General features: G+C 41.2%; 1 protein-coding gene across 3 annotated transcripts in view; it reads right to left on the minus strand.

The window, feature by feature from the left end:
* Positions 1-21,572, minus strand: part of rnf44 (ring finger protein 44) — a 157,734-nt gene that overhangs the window by 92,085 nt on the left and 44,077 nt on the right. Inside the window, exon 1 of one of the 3 annotated variants that reach the window (XM_072263781.1) lies at positions 983-1,007. The exons of the other annotated variants lie outside the window; for them this stretch is intronic. The gene's annotated coding sequence lies outside the window, so the exon portion shown is untranslated. Of the gene's footprint in view, positions 1-982; positions 1,008-21,572 lie in introns of those variants that run through there. 3 annotated transcript variants of the gene reach the window in all.

Here is a 21,572-nt window from a genome sequence, read left to right on the forward strand (position 1 = left end):
CATACATGAACCCCTTGTAACTTCCTTGGTCACCAGACTGGACTTGAATGTGTCTGGTCTGACCAATAGCAGATTATGGATCTCGTGGTTCATCCAGGGCTTCTGATTGGGGAAAACTGAATGATTTTACGGTGACACACTTGTCTACAACTGTTTTAAGCAAGTCCATGGCATATTCATTCACATCCATAAATGAGTCCTTGAACCAGGCCCAGTCCACCAACTCAAAGTTATCCCGTAGCCACTCCTCTGCCTCCTGCGACCACCTCTTTGTTATCCCAATCTTTGGAGCTTTGCTCTTTAGCCTCTGCCTGTGTGCAGGTAGGAGAAAAACAGCCAAGTGATCAGATTTCCTGAAATGCAGTCTGGACATGGTATGGTAGGCATCCCTTATCCTAATAAAACTGTGGTCTAGTATGTTAGGCCTCTGGTGCTACACGTTATATACTAATGGTAATTGGGCAGGGTTTTCTTAAAACAAGCCAGGTTGAAGTCCCTGATTATGATTTGAAATGCATTGGGATGAACTGCTTCTTGTTTGGAGATGGGATCGTGCAATATCTCGAGCACTTGATTATAGTCGGCTGTTGGTGGTGTGCAACCTGCGGTCAGGATTATGGAGGAGAAGTCCCTGGGTGAAATGGGTGGATGGAATTTGATCATTGGGTATGCAGGGTTGGGGTGGGGGGGACAAACGAGTTTGATAAAACTGTCAGATCAGAAATACTACCGAGAGTTTATCATGAAAAACGCACCTCCACCTTTTGCCTTTTCCAAATCAGCAATTTGAACCATCAGGTAAATTGAGAAGCCGTGTGGTCTGACTGCTGTAGCTGGCGTGCCCTGAGAGAGCCGAGTCTCACTCAGACATAGAATACAACAATCCCTCATTTCTCTCCGATACAGCAACCTTGCTCTCATCTCCTCAATTTTGTTCTCCAGCAACTGCACATTTGCTAACAAGATGCTGGGTAGAGGGTACCTCATCCTTCTGCGTTTCAGCCAAGCTTGGAGTCCTCCCCTCCTGCCTCGCTTCCGGCCATTTCCATTTAAAGGTGCCGCGTCTGCTTGGTCTGCCGAGTCCTTCAGAAGATCATGAAATCTGTAGATCATTAAATTGTTTTAAAAGTACATTGTTTAAAGGGAAATTACATGCTGCAGATTGTAGTGAGAGTAACTCGAAAGGTATATCTAGAAGTATTCTCCGCAGCCCTCAGACCGTCACCATGGTTCACCAGTGCCACCTTGATTGTCACTAAGTTATTTTAATGTTGAATTGGTTCCGTTCTGGGGAACCAGCACTGAGCAGCAAGGGAAAACACCAGAACCAACATGGATAAATTGAGTTGCTGTCACCTCTGAGAAAAGTAATAAGAAATTCGAGCTGTGTACCGGATAAAGTACCCAAATACTAAAAGGGATCTAGATGTTTGTTTTCAGTTGTTTCATAATCTCATTTTGGGTTTAAAGTGGTTCTCAGCAGATTTGCAAATTGGTGCATAAGATTAATAACTATTAAATGTTGTCATATCATTATATGGTGCATTCTGGAATTGGCACTACCAGCAATGAAACCAGATGGCCAGAAATGATGTTTATTTTTATATGTACACATCTTGGGGGAGAAGATGTACTAAGGTAGATTAGTACATGATCAAAGGTTCAGTGAAAGAGGTGATATTAAAAGTGGGCCCCAAGGGAAGTATGCTGTTATCTTAGTGATGGGATAATGCAAAGGAAGGCATGCTTCACTAAATTGATGGCAGGGGGCCACTGGAAAGTGGCGTAAGGTGTAGAAAATGGATGAAGAATCAGAAACCAGAATATCTGTCAGAACTGCCGAATGGTGGTTAGACGTGAATTGTAATTGGAGGTCTGGTCTCAAGTTTGTACTGGGGATGAAAGATGATGATCCGAGCTTTGAAATTTTCTGGGAGCTAATAGGGACGGAGGCTTTTTCTTTTCCTGCTTTGTGGATGTCAGTGCAAAAGCAGTGCTTGCTTTTCAACCTCAATTAAGTGGCTTTTTCAGGGAGCTGTAATGAACCAATATTGTCATATCAGGATTAACATCACCGGCTATGATAAAATTGTTTTGCAGCAGCAGTGCAATGCAATATATACTAATATAGACTATAAATTACAATCAGAAATTTATATTTTAAAAAGTAAGTTTTAGTTAAGTCGTGCAAGAAGAGAGTGGGAAAATATTGAGGTTGTATTCATGGGCTCATTGCTCATTCTTAAATTTGTTGGCAGAGGGGAAGAAGCTGTTCCTGAAACATTGAGTGTGTGTCTTCATGCACCTGTACCCGCTACTCCCTCCTTGATGATAGCAGTGAGAACAGGGTAGGTCCTGGTAATGGGGGGTCCTTAATGATGGATGCTGCCTTTTTTTTAGGCATTACCTTTTGAAGGTGTCCTGGATGCTGGGGAGGCTTGTGCTCATGATAAAGCTGGCTGAGTTTACAATTTCCTGCAGCTTTTTCTGATCCTGTACAGCGGCCCCACCATACCAGATGGTGATGGAACCACTTAAAATGCTCTCCACAGTACATCTGTAGAAATTTGAGAGTATCTTTGGTATCATGCCAATTCTACTCAAACTTTTAATGAAATATAGCTGCTGTTGTGCCTCGTTTGTAATTGGGGCCCAGGGTAGATCCTCAGAATTTGATAACCAGGAACTTAAGACTCTGCACTCTTTCCACTTCTGATCCCTTGATGAGGACCGGTATGTCTTCCCTTTTCTGAAGTCCACAATCAATTCCTTGGTCTTACTGACATTGAGTGCAAGGTTGTGGCTGCAGCACCACTCAACTAGCTGATCTTTCTCACTCCTACACCTTCTCGTCACCATCTGAAATTCTGCCAATAGTTGTGTCATCGGCATATTTGTAGATGTTGTTTGAGCTCAGCCACACAATCATGGATGTAGAGAGAGCAGAGCAGTAGGCTAAGCATGCATCCCTGAGGTGTGCCAGTGTTGACTGTCAGCAAGGAGGAGATGTTACTGTATTTCCGATCTGCACTGACTGTGGTTTCCCTGTGAGGAAGTCAAGGATCCATTTGCAGAGGGAGGTACAGAGCTTGTTGATTCGAAGTGAGGGTATGATTGTGTTGAATGTTGAGCTATAGTCAATAAACAGCAGCCTGACATGGGTATTACTATTGTCCAGGTGATCAAAGCCTGAGTGGAGAGACAGTAAGATTCCATCCGCAGTAGACCTATTGTGGTGATGGGCAAATTGCAGTGAGTTCAGGTTGTTGCTTCGTCAGAAGTTGGTTCTAGCAATGACCAACCTCTCAAAACACTTCATCACAGTAGATGTGAGTGCCACTGGGTGATAGTCATTGAAGCAGCTCACCCTGCTCTTGTAGGGTGATAGTTGCCCTTTTGAAGCAGGTGGGAAACTCTAACTGTAGCAGTGTGAGACTGAAGGTGTCAGAGCCCTACCAGGTACACCATCAGGGCTGATGCCTTGTGGGGGTTCACTCTCTTGAAAGATGTCCTGATGCTGGCCTCAGAAATGGAGATCACAGGGTCACCAGATGCTGCAGGTATTCACACATATCCAGCTTTATTAAAATTGATAGTAATATTGTTACAGAGCAAGGATTTCCATGCAGTGGATTTGACATGGCTGCTCAGTGCAGAGGGAATTTAATGATCCAAAATCAATGAATCATTGAAGCAAGCAGGGGCAGTTTGCACTTTTGCATGCCACAGTCGCAAGGAGACACCCGATTTCTTAGAGGGAGAGTTTAAAAGAAGCGAGCGGGGGCAATCAGCACCTTTCGCACACCACAATCCTGAGGAGACACCAGATTGTGTTGAGGAAGAGAGAGTTTAAAAGAAGTGAGCAGGGGCAGCCGGCACTTTCTGTGTGCCACAGTTCACAAGGAGACATTGGATTGTGCATAATTTGGCACTCAGCAAGGACCAATAAAAAGAAGTTAGGTTCAAGTGGAGTTGCCATTGTGTGAGTGGACCAGTGTTAGTGTGGGGAGACATGATTTTGGCTCATCGAGGCTTAGGAGAGGTGTACGCTATACATAGATTTTATTTCATTCTTTATTCTTTCTTATTGCTCATTTAAAGAAGTGGGGATGCCAGGCAGGATACAGAAATATTCCCCTTGCAGAAGGTGGGAAGGCAGAGAGATCTCCAGTATCCCGGGCAACACGACTTGCGAGAAATGCATCCACCGGCAGCTCCTAACAGACTGTTAAAGAGCTAGCTGCGGATCATTTGGAGGTGATAGACATGACAGACTGGGACCTGGTTACACCCTAGGCGTGGGACACAGGTAATTGGGTCACCATCAGGCAGGGGAAAGGGGATATGCAGGCAATGTAGAGTAACCTGTGACCATTTGACTTGCAACAGGTATACCCGTTTGATGCTGTTTTTGGTGGGGGGGGGGGTGGGGAATGAGCTAGCAGAGGAAAACCACAGCGGTCAGATCTCTGGCACTGAGTCTGGCTCTGTAGCTCAGAAGGGCATGGATCAGCCTGTGAAATTATGACATTGTAGCCACTAATGAGACTTGGCTGTAAGACTAGCAATGTCCCAGGGTTCTGTTGTTTAGACATGATAGAGAAGGAGGGATTAAAGGGGGAGGGGAGGGGTGGGATTACTTGTCAGGGAAAATGTTACAGCCTAGCTCAGTCAAGAAAGAATGGGGAGCTTGTGAAACCTAATGGCTAGAACAGGGAATAAGAAAGGTATGACTACATTAATGGAATTGTATTATAGACCATCCAACAGTATGCAGGATTTGGAGGAGCAATTTTGTAAAGAGATTGTAGACAGTTGCAAGAAGCATAAGGTTGTGATAGTAGGTGATTTTAACTTTCCACTTATGGACTGGGTATCCCAAACTGTAAAGGGGCTGAGTTGGAAAGTTTGTGAAATATGTTCAGGAAAGTTTCCTTAATCAGTACCTACAAGTCCCAACTAGAGAGAATGTGGTACTCGATCTCGCACTAGGGAATGAGACAGGGCAGGTGACAGAACTTTGCATCTAGTGATCGCAGTTCCATTAAGTTTCAAGATTACAGAGGAGGTGGTGTTTACTGTCTTGAGGCAGATTAAGGTGGATAAATCCCTTGGGTCTGACAGTGTGATCCCTCAGACCCTGTAGGAGGCTAGTGCGGAAATTGCAGGGGCCCTAGCCGAGCTATTTAAAACAGACAGCCACAATGAGATGCCAGAGGATTGGAGGATGGCTACTGTTCCATTGTTTAAGAAAGACTCTAAGAATAAGCCAGTAAAATATAGGCCAGTGAGCCTGACATCAGTAGTGGCAAAGTTATTGGAAGGTTTACTAAGCAACCAGATATGTATGCAAGTATTTGGATAGATAGGGTCTGATTAGGGATAGTCAAATGACTTTGTGCATGGCAAGTCATGTCTAACCAATCTAGTAGCTTTTTGAGGAATTTATCAGGAAAGATGGTGAAGGCAAGGCAGTGGATGTTGAAGGCAAGGCATTTGACAGGGTCCCGCATGGGATGTTGGTCAAGAAGGTTCAATTGCTTGGCATTCAAGATAAGATAGTAAATTTGACTGGACACTAGCTTTGTGGGAGCAGCCACAGAGTGGTGTAAATGGTCGCCTCTCAGACTGGAGGCTTGTGACTAGTGGTGTGCTGCAGGGATCAATGCATTGTTGTTTGTAATCTATATCAATGATCTGGATGATAATGTGGTAAACTGGATCAGCAGATTTGTGGATGACACCAAGATTGGGGGTGTAGTGGACAGCTGGGAAGACCATCAAAGCTTGCAGCAGGATTCTGGACCAGCTGAAAATGGCAGATGGAATTTAATGCTGACAAGTGTGCAGGGTTGTACTTTGGCAGAACCAACCAGGTGCCAGGTTTCTTGCACAGTAAGTCCTAGGGTACCGAGGAATGCGGTAGAACAAGGGGATCTGGGAATACAGGTCCATATTTCATTGAAAGTGGCATCACAAGCAGATAGGGTTGTAAAGAAAGCTTTTGGCACATTGGCCTTCATAAATCAATGTATTGATTACAGGAGTTGGGATGTTATGTTGAAATTGCATAAGATGTTGATGTTGAGGCTTAATTTGGAGTATTGTGCCTAGTTTTGGTCACCTACCTACAAGAAAGATGTCAACAAGGTTGAAAGAGTTCACAGAACACTTACAAGGATGTTGCTGGCCCTTGAAGATCTGAGTTGGAGGGAAAGGTCGAACTGGTTGGGATTTGATAAATATATACAAAATTATGAGGGGTACAGATAGGGTAAGTGCAAGCAGACTTTTTTTCCCCCACTGAGCTTGGGTGAGACTACAACCAGAGGTCACAAGGTTGAACAGAGAAATGTTTAAGGGTAACATGAAGGGGAACTTCTTCACTCAGAGGGTGGTGGGAGTGTGGAACGAGCTGGGTGCGGAAGTGGTGGATGCAATGTCGATTTCAACACTTAAGAGCTACTTGTATAGGTACATGGATGGGAGGGGTATTGAGGGCTCTGGTCTGGGTGCAGATCGATGGGACTACCAGGCAGATTAATGGTTCAGCACAGACTACATGGGCCAAGGGGCCTGTTCCTGGGTTGCAGTGTTCTATGACTCTATGATTTTTAAGGAAGTGAGAGCAATAGAACAAGGAAAGTACCAGTGGAACTGGGGTAAATTTCAAGGTGTGATTTGGCAAATGCTATGATGACTTACTATTCTTTGGAAGAGAGCGGGGAGGAAGTCATATCCTGTCAGGAGCACTACCTCGACTTTTCAGAGTCTAGATTGGCACACAATGGTATCAGGGTTTTCAATGACAGAACATATTGCTTCAGCGTGGGTGGATATTTTATGGGGAAATGCAGAAGCTGTGATTGTTCAGATGGTGGGTGCATCAAGTAAGCAGTGGGGATGCATTTTGACAAGTATCTCGTTTAAAGGCATACTGGATAGAAAGGTGGGAGGATGTTCTTGGCGGTTAAAGTTGCTCTACATAAACATCATTAAAGCACCTTGTGCTGTGACTGTTAAATGCAAAACGTATGCATCATTGTGAAGGTTTTTTAACATTAGCTCGTGAACTAATGCCTGATGTGAATGGAACAAATTTGTATATCGAGTAGAGAGTAAAGAACTTAAGAGCTTGGTCAAGTATACATTTATGTGGGGGGGGGGTGAGTACACTATTTTAAAATGTTCATTCACAGTGAAAGGAATGTTTTGAATTTTAGTTAAGATCTGAGCTGGATTGAAGCTAATCAAAGACAGCTTGACCGCAAGATATGGTTTTGAATGAAAGAAAATAAACTTGCTGTCGGTGGTGATAAAAGAAAAGACAATATATGGTGGGCAATAACTGAAATGGGTCCAGGTTATTAAACTTTAAATTTCCTGAGGGAAGACAAATGGCTAATTATTGAAGAAAATAAATGATGCTGTGCACACCCAGAATCTCTTGGTGATTTAATAGCTGTTCCTTAACCAAAGCAGATTGGCAGGTTATTGTGAGTCTTTAACAAAACTATTGTGGAATTATGATGCACAAGGGTATAGCATCAGTGACTCAACGTTCAGTTAATGAAACTAAAAATAGAAAGTGCTGGAAACCCCGGCAGGTTTGGACACATCCTCTGAAAGTGAAGCGGTTAGTGTTGTGACAAAGGGTCACGGACATGAAATGCTGTATCTTTCTACAAATACTAACATTCTTGCTAAACTTTTCCAGCATTTTTTCTGCTTTCCTTTTTTTTCCCTTAGTGCAGTCTTGTTCTTATTGGCTGCTGCTGTCTGAGCTTGTGGGAGAGTTTGGAAATTGTGTGTGTGGAACTAAGCATAAACTTCAAGACAAAGCACGCCAACAACCTTGTACGTGCTGATAATTTGATCATCCAATTCCATATTGGCAGTTACCCAATTGTTCTCCAAAGCAGTGTATGACTCTAATTAAAGTTTTCAGAACATAAGACCAGCCCTCCTTCTCAATTTTTAATATCATCAAATGTGTTTAACAGATGCGTGTTACTGATGAATTCCTCCACATGGCGTCAGCTCACATTTTCAATAGACAAGTAATACGATCTCAAACCAGAAAAAACAGTTGATGAATTAAACTAAAATATTTTTAACAGTGGCACAAACTTGCAAGGTATGTAGTCTTGACCGTCATCATCAGAGTTTTAGGGGAGCTAAAACCAAAAATGTTGTGAAACCCAGTCATTTCCCTTTGTCAGTTGTAATCGGCTTGATATCAACCTTCATCAGTATAATACATTCACTTTCAAGTTCAGTGAAATGCTAATACACTGAATTCTCATTCACCATTATTTGTATTAATTTTAGGTAATTTATTTATTAAAAACAAGCCTTTGAACAAACCAGAGCTTGTAATTTCATGAAAGCTTTATTGGTCTACCGAGGTACATTTAAAGCTTTAGAGGGCAACACTGTGAAAGTTGGAGATTGGTACGTCATATCTTGGCAGCTTCTAATACACCTTAGCCCGCAGTCACACCATGATCAGTCTTAGGGAGAGTGAATCTATGGAAAGCATCTGGCCCTGATGGTGTCCCTGGTTGTACCCTTGGACCCTGTGCAGATAAGCTGAGGGGGCATTTCCTGACAATTTTAACCTATCCTTCTTCAATCTGAAGTTCCCACCTGCTTTAAGAAGACCACTATCATACCAATACCCAAGACAAGCAAGGTAACTTGCCTTAATGACTACTATCCAGTGGCTCTGACTTCCACTATGAAGTGCTTCGAGAGCCTGATCATGGGATACACTGACTGCACCTTCTCAGACAACCTCAGCCTACTTCAATTTGCTGATTGCAGAAACAGGTCTATGGCAGTTGCCAATTCCCTGGTCTACACTCATACTTGGAGCATCTGGACAGTAAAGTCTCCTATGTTGACTGGAGTTTAAAGACTACAGCTTAGCCGTCAATGCTATAATTCCAAGCAAACTTGTCTCCAAACTCCTAGACCAGGGTCTCAACATCTCTCTTTGCAATGGGATCCTCAACTTTTTGACCACAGACCGTAAGCAGTAAGCATAGGCAGCAGAACCTCAAATATAATTATCCTCGACCATGGTGCCCCACAAGGTTGCATCCCCTGCCTCCTACTCTGCTTCCTATACACACTATGTGGCCAGATTCTCCTCCATCTACATACTGGCAGGTGATACCTACTTAGTGGGCCGTATCTCATATAGTGATGAGCCTGAGTATGGATAAGTGATAGAGAGCCTAGTGACATGACCACAATCTTTCACCCAATGTCAGTGAAGCAAATGAGCTGGTCATTGACTTCAGGAAGTGGAGTGGTGTACATGCTCCTGTCTAGATCAATGGCGCTGAGACAAAGAGCTTCAAGTTCTTGTGAGTGAACATCACCAACAGCCAGTCCTAGTCCAAACATATTGAAGGCATCACCAAGCAAGAACATCAGTGCCTCTACTTCTTCAAGAGGCTGAAGAAATTTGGCATGCCCGTTTTGACCCTTCCCAAATTCCAATTGATGCACTATATACAGCATTCCATCTGCCTGTGACTGGACCTAACTATATTTCTTGCTCAGTAAAGCATCCAGCATAATCAAAGACCCACCCACCCTGGACATTTGCTCTTCTCTCCATTCCCATTGGGCAGAAGATACAAAAGCAGATCTCATTAAGCTGAAGGACAGTTTCTGTTTTATCGATATAACACATTTGAAAAGTTCCCTAATACCATAAACAATTGACCCCATAGTCTACTTCATAACATTGGAATTTATTATTTACCTGCACTGTATCCTCTTTGTGACTAACACTTATTCTGCATTCTGTTATTGTTTTCCCATGTGTACGATCTTACTGTGCTGTTGCAATGAATTCATCTGTATGAATGGCATGCAAGACAGCTTCTCACTGTACCTCAATATATCTGATGGTAGTTGACCAATTTACCAATTAGACAGTCTGTGAAAGGGAGGCTAGTTTCTATAATGTGGACACAACACTCTGCAGTTTTTTTTGTGGGCATGAGCAGAGCAGTTACCATTCCAAACTGTAATGCATCCAGATAGGATGTTTTCTGTAGTGCATCAATTAAAAAAAAAAATCGGTGAGGTCCAAATTTCTTTAGTCTCCTGGCAAAATGGAAGTACTGGTGAGCTTTCTTGGCATCTCTATGGTTGGACCAGGACACACTATTGGTGATGTTCACTTCTGGGAACCAGAAGCACTCAATCCTCTAACTTCAGCACTGTTGCTGTAAACATGAGCATGGGCACTCTCTCCCCCACCTCCCCACCCTACCTTCTCACTTCCTGAATTCAATGACCAGCTCTTTCGATACAGTGTGTTACAGTGGCCACAACCATGGAACGATCTCAATAAGTGATCTCTGTTCAAGATGTACAGCATGACAGATTTCTCCACCCAGACAGAGGAGAATGTTTGCAATTTTCTACCCAAGAGGCTCTAGAATGCTGCTGAGTATATTAAGACAGCTCACCAGATTCTCAGCATTAAGGGAACTATAAGATTGGTATAGGAGGAAATGAATAGCTTACTACAGTTTCTATTTCTGTCCTTTTAATTAAAAAAAGTTACAGAGACATTTCTACACTATTGTCATTTCCTGGAATTTGGAAATAACTTTGGTAGTCTCTCACTGTTATCCCTCTCACTGTAGTCAAAATATACAATTACAAAATCAGGAGCAGGAAGAGTTGGCTGCAGATTTCCTGGATCCTTTTTCAGTTGTATTTCTTGTAATTTTAAAATATTGAGTTGATCAATTCAGATTTGTAAAACTATTAATGTTAATATTTCTGACATTGTAAAAATTAATTTATACAATAATGAATTTCAAGCTCAATTTGATTAGATGTAGTCAATTAATCCATGGGAGTTCTCTGCTGTCATATGGTTACAGTCTACGTCTCATCTCAGACAGCCATTAAGTTGGTACTTGAAGAACTGAGTGCCATAATCACCTAAAGCGAAGCAGCATACCTGGATGCCTGTGTCATTGTGGTAGGCGATTCTAATCGAAGTAGCTTTAAGTCTTTGTCTAAATATTATCAATACGTCATGTGTAACACTAGATGACCAATCATACTCAATCACTGCTATACTACCATCAAGAATACCTACTGCTCCAAACTTCTGCCACGCTCTGACTGTGCCTCTTATGCCTGCATGTAACCAAAAATTGAAGAGTGCGGCACCAGTGAAGAGGAATATACAGAGGTGGAGGAGCAAAATGTGGACGGCTTCGAGTTGGTGGAATGAACCTCATTCAAGAATTCCTAGGCAGACCTAAATGAACATCTCCCAATTGTCACTGGCTTCATAACGGCATGCATGGACAAGTGTGTACCGACAGAAACATTGAGTCTTCCCCAAGTGAGAAGCTTGGATGAATAAGGAGATGTGCAATCTCTCAGCTAGATTTGTAGTGTTTAGGGGTGGCAACCCAGAATCATAAGGAGTCCAGATATGATCTCCAGAGAGCCATTGCTATAAAGAGGCAGTTTCAGACTCAACTGGAATCATGGATAGATGCTGAAAAAGCTGTGGCAGGGCTTGCAAAATATTACTGTTTTAAAAGGTGAGATCAGTTAGCGTAATTGGCAACAACCTATCACTCCAAATTGAGCACTCTTTGATAGGGAGAACATACACTCACATGAGCCCCTACATCTTTGGATGACTTTGAAATCACTAGACATCCTTCAAGATGATGAACCCATTAAAGGCATCAGGTCAAGGCAGCATATGTGACTGAGTACTAAAGATCTGTGTGGACCAACTGGCTGCAGTATTTATGGACATATTCAACCACTCTTCTGCGTCTAATGTTCCCACTTGCTTCAAACAGGCATCTTTTGTATGCTGCCCAGGAAGACCACGGTGACCTGCCTCAGTGACTACTGTCTGGTAGCACTTACATTAATTGTAGTGAAGTGCTTTGAGAGCACAGTTCTGCCTTGAGGTGACTTGGATCTGCTTTGATTTGCCTACTGTTGCAACAGGTCAACAGCTGATGCAATTTCTCTGAATCCTCACTGTTCTGGACCGTCTGAACAATATAAAACAGGCCTTTGTTCATTGATAACAGTTTACAATCATCCCATCCGAACTTGTTATCAAGCTTCAGTACATGGGCCTCTGCAACTGGATCCTCAACTTTTTCATGACAAAACTATCAGTGAGAACATTAAGAACATAAGAAATAGGAGCAGGAGTAGGCCATCTGGCCTGTCAAGCCTGCTCTGCCATTCAATAAGGTCATGGCTGATCTGGGCATAGATTCATCTCCACCTACCTGCCTTTTCCCCATCACCCTTAATTCCCCTGCTATAGGAAAAAATGAGGACCGATTAACAGGGTCTTCCCACTGACCATCAACAAAGGTGTACCTCAAGGCTAGATGCTTAGCCCCCTGCTCTACTCTCTATACACAAGACTGTGTGGCCAAGCACAGCTTCAATGCCAGACACAAATTTGCAGATGACATGACTGTCAGTGGACAAATCACAGGTGGTGGTAAGTCAGCATACAGGAGCAAGATAAGACATCTGGTTGAATGGTGCTGTAACAACAGTCACACAGCATCTGTAAACCTAAAGAATTGATTGTTGCCATCAGGAAGGGGGAGGGGGGTGAATGCACACCAAGTCAACATTGGATTGGTATGAGAGAGGATCAGCAGCTCTAAATTCCTGGGATGTTAACATATCAGATGACCTGTGCTGGACCCAGCACATAAAGGCAATCACAGGAGGGTGTGCCAGCATCTTTACTTTCTTAGGAGAATCGGCATGACATCAAACACTTGCTAGCTTCCACAGGTGTACTATTTAAAGTATTCTGAGCGGTTGCATTGTAGTGTGTAGAGCAATTCAAAAGCACAGGGATTAAAGAAGCTGCAGAGAGCAATGAGCTCAGCCCAACATATTAAACACTCATCCCTCCCTGCTGTTGGAATGCTGCCTTAAGGTGGCAAACATCTATCCTTACAAATCCCCACCATAAGGCCATGCCATCTTCTCACAGCTACCATCATGCAGGAGGTACAGAAGCATGAAGTCCCACACTACCAAGTTCAGGAACAGCTACTTCCTTTCAACCATTCTATCCTTGAACTAACTTGCACAACTCTAATCACTGCTTAGTAGGACAACACTTTGATTGAGTGGTATTTATAATGGATTTTCTTTTGCTCTGTTTTCATTCTTGTGGGTGGGGGGGAATGTACAGTTTTTAAACACGAGATTCTGCATATGCTGGAAATCCAGAGCAACACACAAAATGCCGGAGGAACTCAGGTCAGGCAGCATCCATGGAAATGAATAAACGGTCAACTTTTTGGGCTGAGACCCTTCCATCAAGACTGGACAAGCCTTCTCTAGTACTGCTCCTCAACTCTTCCTGTGCTGCATTGGTGCTGCTTCATGTACCAATGCTGAGCTCATCAATTTCATCAACTTTCTCCAACTTCCACCTTGCCCTTCAATTCACTTAGTGCATTTCTGTTGTCACCCTTTTCTTAATCTCTTTTTCTCCATCTCTGGAGGCAAACTGTCCACCGGTATAAACCTACAAACTCCCACTGTTATCTTGTAATCCTCCTCCCATCCTGTCTCCCATAATAATGCTACTCCTTTTTCCCCAGTTTTGTTGTCTCTGCTGCATCTGTTCCCAGGATGAAGCTTTCCTTTCCAGGACATCAGAGATGTTCTCTGTCTTCAAAGAATGGTGTTTCCCTTTCTTCAATCTTCACTTTCTGCAAGGATTGCTTCCTCCATGATTCCCTTATCCATTCATCCCTCCATTCCTCCCTGCTAATCTCTCTCCTGGCACTTATCCCTGCAAGCGAAAGAAGTGCTACACTTGCCTGTTCACCTCCTCCCTTGCCTCCATTCAGAGCCCCCAGACAGTCCTTCCAGGTGAGGCAACACTTCACCTGTGATCTGTTAGGAGTTGTTTACTGTACCTGGTGCTCCCAATGCGGCCTTCTCTACATTGGTAAGACCCAACATAGATTGGGAGACCACTTTGTTGAGCATGTTCATTCCATCCACAAAAAGCAGAACTTCACAGTAACCAACCATTTTAATTCCAATCCCCATTCCCATTCTGACATGTCAGTCCATGGTTTCCTCTACTGCCACTATGAGGCCACTCTCAGGTTGGAGGAGCAACACCTCATAATCCATCTGGGGTAGCCTCCAACCTGATGGTATGAACTTCGATTTCTCCAACTGATTTTTCCTCCTCCGCTTCCTGCTTCAATTCCTCACTCTGACCCCCTTATCTCTTCTCCTCACCTGCCTACAACCTCCCCCTTGTACCCCTTCTCCTCACCTTTCTCCCACGGTCTACTCCCCTTTCTTATCAGATTTCTTCTTCTCCAGCCCTTTACCTTTTCCACCTCTCACCTCCTTGCTTCTTACTTCATACCCCCTCCCCCACCCACCTGGCTTCACCTATCACTTTTACCTTGTACACCTTTTTGACCCCTCACCGCCTTCTGGCTTGTTCCCCCTCTCCTTCCAGTCCTGACGAAGAGTCTTGGCCCAAAATGTTGATTGTTTATTCATTTCCATAGATGCTGCCTAACCTGAGTTCCTCCAGCATTTTGTGTGTGTTACTACAGTTTGTTTCTCTTGTGAATACCACTTATGATGCTGTTGCAAGTAAGTTTTTCATTGTGCCTGTTCATACATGTATTGTGCATACAGTATGACAAAGTTGACTTTGACTGACTGTCCATTTATGCGTATATAATCCTTCAAAGCTCTGGCTCATTTACATCATGAGTGCCTTCAATGCAAAGTCACAGGCAGGTCACCAACTGCAAAGTCTTTGGAATGGTGATTAATATGCTAGTTGCACCAGCAACTCTCACAGTCTGTGAAAAGATTTTAACAAAAATCCATTTCTGAAAATATAATTTTCTCCTCATTTTACTCTGGTTAATAATCCCAGCACATTAGCTAAGCAATTACTCTATATTTGATTGTAGTAATTTTTGGCACAATTTTTGCTGGTGCTGTAATATGTCATTGATTTACCATGTAAATTCCATGTGTTAACTTTAGTGGAAAGGTCAGTGATTTGCAATTTGGAGTAAAATGTTGCTCTTCCTTAAATTAAGACTAGAGTAATCAAAGCCCATTGCAGCAAATGTCTGCCCATGTAGTAATCACCTCGAAAACAAAGGGCTATGTATTTTCCTGATGAAGTGAATTACCACACTTGTTACAAAAATATGTTATCTTGTGTCAGTGTTGAAACAAAATTCAATACTAGATATCACTGAAGTAAAATTGTTAAATTTAATTTGAATTGTCCTTGTCTTCACGTTATTTCATTAAAGTTTTTACCTAAAACCATTCTTCTGAAGCTTGATTTGCCTTTACTTGGGAAAGCAGATTCTACAGTACGAGCTGTAAACATATTCCCCAACGAACACTAAATCACATCTAAACTTGCACAATTATAATGCTCCTCTCAATTGCTAATATTACATCTGCTTATTTTTCTAACAAAAGCCAGGGGGCAGATATGGAAAATAAGTCAAATTAAACTTGGACTATGTTTTTCTTTTAAAATAAGCACAAGGCCAAGCAGATAAATATATCAGCTATTATTTACACATGCAAGTTTGTGTTCTGTTTTACTGTGCAGCTTAAAGTGAAGTTTAAACTATTTAGGAAGTTGGACTTTAACGATGAGCTAAAAGAAAGTCCTTTGCACTTCTGACATAATCTAACTTAAAACATCAATTCCTGACACTTTGACACCCAAAGAAAGTCAAGGTTGTCTACAAGTGCAAACACGAAGATTTCTCTACATACTTACTATTACTGTACTTACAATTAAAGAATTAATCAGCTTTGAGACAAGTTTGCCTTCTTGTAAAACAAACAATTTTCATAATAGATACAAGAGACTGCAGATCAGAATCAGGTTTATTATCACTGATATACTTTTGATAATGTTTCACTTTCCACTATGTATCATTGACCTGTATGAATTTGAAATGGTTTTATATTGAAGAACTTTTGAATCCATTCACAGTTGAATAAAACAGGGAATATATCATTACTGATTTTTTTCTCAGAATTTTAGCAGTCCATAATCCACAAAACCAAGTCCATGCTGTTCTCCACTTTGATTTTTCTTAGTTTTGACAAGATAATTTTATTTAAAATTTAGATGAAATAGTATTAAGTAGTGAAACTATGCAGAATGCCTGTTGTAACATTTTCACTGAACATTTGAATAAAGTGTTACTTATCAGGGCCAGCAGTGATGTCTCTCTACACACTTAAAGTAAGTCAATGTGCACTTCTAGAATAGGTAGAGAGCAAATCCTACTTCTTCATCTTGGCATAGATGATTAAAAATGCTGAAAACCTCTTATGGAAGTTCTTTATTTACTTTTCAATTCCAGGTGGAAGCTGTGTTTAATACATAAAATTGCTAGATCAAAGTTATAAGAAATGCAAAGTTACTTAAATGTAATGAAATAAATTTCAGCAGAGAACTTCATTTTGTTGTTGATAAATTGTCAGAGTTGTAGCTTTCTAGGAACATCTTAAGTGGAAAGATAGGTAGAGGGGCACAAATATAGGCATGATATTCCAGAGCGTGGGGCTTACCAGCAGTAGGTATTGCCATTAAAGCTAGTGATTAAAACTGGAGGCAGGGAAATAAACACATTTGAAAATCACTGATTTCAGAGAATTGAAGCAAAAACAGAAAATGCTAGGTGAGGGAGTATCTGAAAAAAGGAAAACTGAGTTGGTGTTTCAGTTGTAGACCCCTTCAATTGTGAAAGGGAGGGAGAAGTTGTAATGAAGGTGGGGAAAGGGGTAGGCAAGTCAAACAAAATACTGGACTGGAGGGCAAAAGCTGAGTATCGCTTGGGCCTATGTGAATGGCCATGGTTACATTTTCTATCTGGAAAGTGAATGAAATTGAAGAAGCTGTTCATTGCGTGGATGTGTTTAGCCAAGTGAATGAGTATATTGAGGGAAACTGTGTGGACCTCCATTCCTGGAAAAAGTAAGGTGGCATGGAGGGATTACATCTCTAAGCCTGTTGGAACAAAGGAACTGGAAACTCACAAAGTGACAGAAGCATCTAAAGTGACATTGATGGAGCTGGAAGGGACCAAACCAGTATCAAATCATGGAGTCAAGTGGGGAAGAAATTAATTAATTAAGGCAAATGCTGACTGAAATAGTGGGTTGTCCTGACATTTCTATTTGTGGAGTTTGTGCAAGAGAAAGCAGGCAGTGCAGGGCTGTAGGCAGTACAAAGCTGCAAGATGTGAAGGGAACATCTCCCAATCTGTGTGTTAGGAAATAAAACCTTAAAGTAGCTTTAGTTTTTTTTTTGAGCAGGTTTTTTTGTGTACTGCTTGAATGTAATTTTGTTAATTCATTTAATTTCCCTTTATTCATTATAGATAAAATAATTTCTCAGACAGCCAGTGTTCCTTGAAAACGCAAAGCCATCATAAATCCAAAACAATTCTGATCATTATTTCTGATAATTGTTGAGGCGGGCAATCAAGCAATAAAAATAACTGGGCAGGATGCTAGTAATTCAGTGGAAATGCCTATTGTTAATATAGACATGTACACCAGAATGTTATAATGAGGCAACAATTCAAATGCTGAAAAATCAAGTCATCTTCCCCATGCTAATTAGGACATTAGTATGCAATAAATTTTATTACCTCAATGAGGAAAGAAGAACAATTTAAAGGCTTTCAAAATCAATTCACTCCTTCAGTTGTCAAAGACTTTAGATCATTCATGAAAACAGAGGCTGGAAGGGTTTAAAATTCAGTCAATATGTGAACAATAGGGTGAGCCACACAAAATGAAAAATATAAGCGCTGTATATGTCAATTTGAAGCTGGCAGTGAGAATTTCAGTTACACAAGCACTTCTGCTCAAAAGCTGTTCTCTGAATTTAAAGCACAGTGTCAATTAATTATTTGACTGTGATGCTGATTGTTTTTAAAATTAAACATAAGAGTATATTGAACATCTGATGGCACAGAGGGTAGATTTTACAATGCTTGTCATTTTCTGATAGGTACTGCCAACATATATTCAGAACACAACATTCAGTTTGATACATTTCTACAATTGCTCTCTAAGTATCTCATCCTGAGTCCAGCTTTCATCCAGGAACTTCACATCAAAGGGAGAGAGAGAGTGAGAGAGAGAACAACAGGGAAAGAAAGAGAGAGAGGGACATACAGAGAGAGAAAGAAAGAGTGCTACATTATATGAAATAAACCAGAAACAAGTTGCAAAAGTGAATTTAGCTGAGGCAAAACAGCTAAATTCCAACTTTGAAATGATTTGTGCTGGATTAACAAATGTCATTCGAAATGGCAGCAGGAACATTACCATTGACTAGGTCATGGAAGGGGAAAACTAATCAGAATTCTTGAAGATTGATCATTAAAGTGCAGATTTATGTATATAATAATGTGTGTAGGCTCACTAATTGCTGATATGAGTGGAGCACTGGAGGGTATCCATAATCTAATGACCTCTCCTCTCAAAGGGAGGGAAGGAAGCAGAAATATTGGTCATCTTAAAACATTAATAGTGTAACTAATCTTAGGTTCGGAAAGGAAAATTTAGAAACAAGTGATTTCTGGTAATCAACTTTACAATTTATCTACACTAACTATTCATAGTAGCAGGAGAGGAGTCAAGATTTGTGCAAGCAAAATTAATGGCTAGCCGAGTGAGACAAGGAATAGAGTGTGATGGTGGCAGTGCATTATTAAACAGTCAGTTCACGGAAAAATGTCAAAACGTTGAAAAGACATTGTGTTTGAGTTCAAGGTGCTGACATTTTTTAAAGAATTGCATAAACAGTGCAACAAATATCAAATGCATGCTTGAGTTAAAAGCCATCCGAAACACATGACACCACAATGATCAGAACTGGGAATTAGGTATTCAAAAAGCTCCAACAAACTGGGAAATAAAGGGAAGGAATGTTGAAGAGATAGGTGTGATCATCACAGTAGGGAGGAATGAGCTTGGGTCAGAGGAACAATAGATGAGTTAGGGAGGTGCAGTTGAGAGATAAAGACAAGGAAAAACACTACTAACAGCACAGAAGTAGGCCATTCAGCCAAATTGCTCTGTGCTCTGTTCTGAATCATTTCCCTTTGCAATTAATCTTTCTCAGAACCTCAAAAATGTAAAACTTATTCTTTATGGTTCTTTTTCTAATACAAATTATGAAGATTTATTCTTAGCAGGACCACTAACCCAATCACTGTTTTGCTGATTTCCCCCGCTCCCCACACCCCGTAACCACCACCACCACCTCAAATCCTACTTCCAAATTCTGCACCGCAGGATCTGGGACTTCACCTAGGATATCGAATTTTAAAAACAAAACAATCTATGGGACCACCAGGCTGCCATCTGTTCAGATTTGATCTTGTATTCTTTTCTAAGTAATAGAAACATTGGCTTAATTGAAGAAACAAATTCATAAATCAGTGAATGGAAATAAAAAAAATTTGCAGATGCTAGAAACCTGAAATAAAAAGAAAGACACAGTAGGTCAGGCAGAACTGCTGAAGAGTCTTCAACATGAACCATTAGCTGTTCTTTCCACAGATGCTGCCTGACTTGCTGAGTGTTTCCATAATTTTCTGTATTTTTGCATGGAAGATATTTTCCACGGGCAACACAACATGAAGGAACAGTACAAATCAGCAGGGATACCGTCTGCTCTCAAGTCCTTGTTATTTTTTCTTAAATTAGGTATGACTTTTAACTTACTGCCATGCAGGAAATGTCAGAAATAGGAACTTAATAGATTTTTTTTGGATGGAATTAAACATTTTTAAGTATCTTTATAATTTTAATAGAATACTAGATAACTACGTATGATTGAGCTAAAAGCAAAAATATCTACATACATTTTAAAATAAATGTGAAATTCAGATTTATTTATCACGTTGAAACATACAGTGAAATATGTCATTTACATTAATGACCTATACATCTAAGGATGTGTTAGGGGCATACTGGATGGATGACCACACATTCTGGCGCCAATTTAGCATGCCCACAAAGCTCAGCAGAACAACACAGAACACAACAAAACAGAACACACTAAGCAACAACTTCCTGCTTTTCTCTCACTCACCCACCCAGACACATACACAGTCCTCTAATCCCAGGACAGGCCATCTTCAGCCCGCAGTGGACTTGTGGATTCACAAACAGTGTGCCCTGACCTACAGAGATTCACAGGTGTAGGGCTCTGGCCTTTGGGCCATGAATTTTGAACTTCCAGTCGACCTTCAGGCTTTGATCGGGACCTCCTATCATTCTTTGAGCTTTGAACTTCGGTGCCGACCCGGAATTCAAAGCTGATGACAAATGTCCTGGATGAAAGCCCGATCACTGGACACATTGATGACAGGACCCTGAATGCTCTCACCACTCTGCCAGTCTGACATTTGACCACGTCCAAGCCGCTGGCCTTTGAATATGGAATGATCTGTCCTCCAGTTTCTCCACATCCCTGTCCCTAAATCTTAACCTAACCTCTAACTACCCTCTGTCCTCAAAAACTATCCCTGTAAAATCAAAAAATCTGAAAAAAATAATTGTATATGAGCCATGACTTCAATGGAGACCACAACCCGGCGCCATGTTGAAGAAATTGTATTTTAAGGAGCAAGTAAATTGCAGTCTACATACATAAAATGAAGTTTTCATGACAAAGCAAAGTAGTAATTAACCACTTAAATGGATGTTATGCAACAAAGTCACTTTCAATATTAATAAAAATATTTCAGGCTCATCATAAATAAGTAAGAATAGAGTCAAGGTTTTAGATCAATGACCTTTCACCAAAACACTGGATGGAATGAACAGAGAACATGAACCTCCTTCTCCTCCACACAGGTGTTACCTGAACTTCTCCCGTTCCATTTTATCTGATACTTTCAGCATTTGCTCCTTGGTTTTCAGTAGGGCAATTTCATGGATCCATTGGAGAAGAATATAGCCTATGGAGGCATGTTAAATCATTCATTGGAAAATTAGGATGTCCCAGGTTTGGAAATCACTAAATTGCTACCAGTTTCACGGTGACAAGATGGTGACACCAAATATTGCAAAATCCAGGTATGTCTTTATAGCAGCAATTCGTCTTTGTGGTTTTTAAAAATACTATTTTATGGTAAAATTACAAGGGCATGCTCATATATGTTATTAAGTTAGTTGACCAGCTATGCTAACACAGCTAAAGGAGAGGTTATCCTAGGTACACATGGTGTCCAAAGCAAGGATGGGAGAAAATCAGCGGGGTTAATGTCTGCTCTAGAGGCCTTGTCATAATTTTAAATTAGGTACAGCCTTGACTGACTGCCTTTCAGAAATAGCAGAAATGCTGGATAATAATTCTTTATAGGATGGAATCAAAGAGTGATTTGCAATTATTCAAAATGTTCTTTCTTACAGGTGTTTACAATCTCCCTCTCCCTGATGAATTCAGCTTCATTCTTGTT

This window comes from Mobula birostris, chromosome 7 (assembly GCF_030028105.1).
Source record: "Mobula birostris isolate sMobBir1 chromosome 7, sMobBir1.hap1, whole genome shotgun sequence".
In the NCBI taxonomy this organism is placed as follows: Eukaryota; Metazoa; Chordata; class Chondrichthyes; order Myliobatiformes; family Myliobatidae; genus Mobula; species Mobula birostris.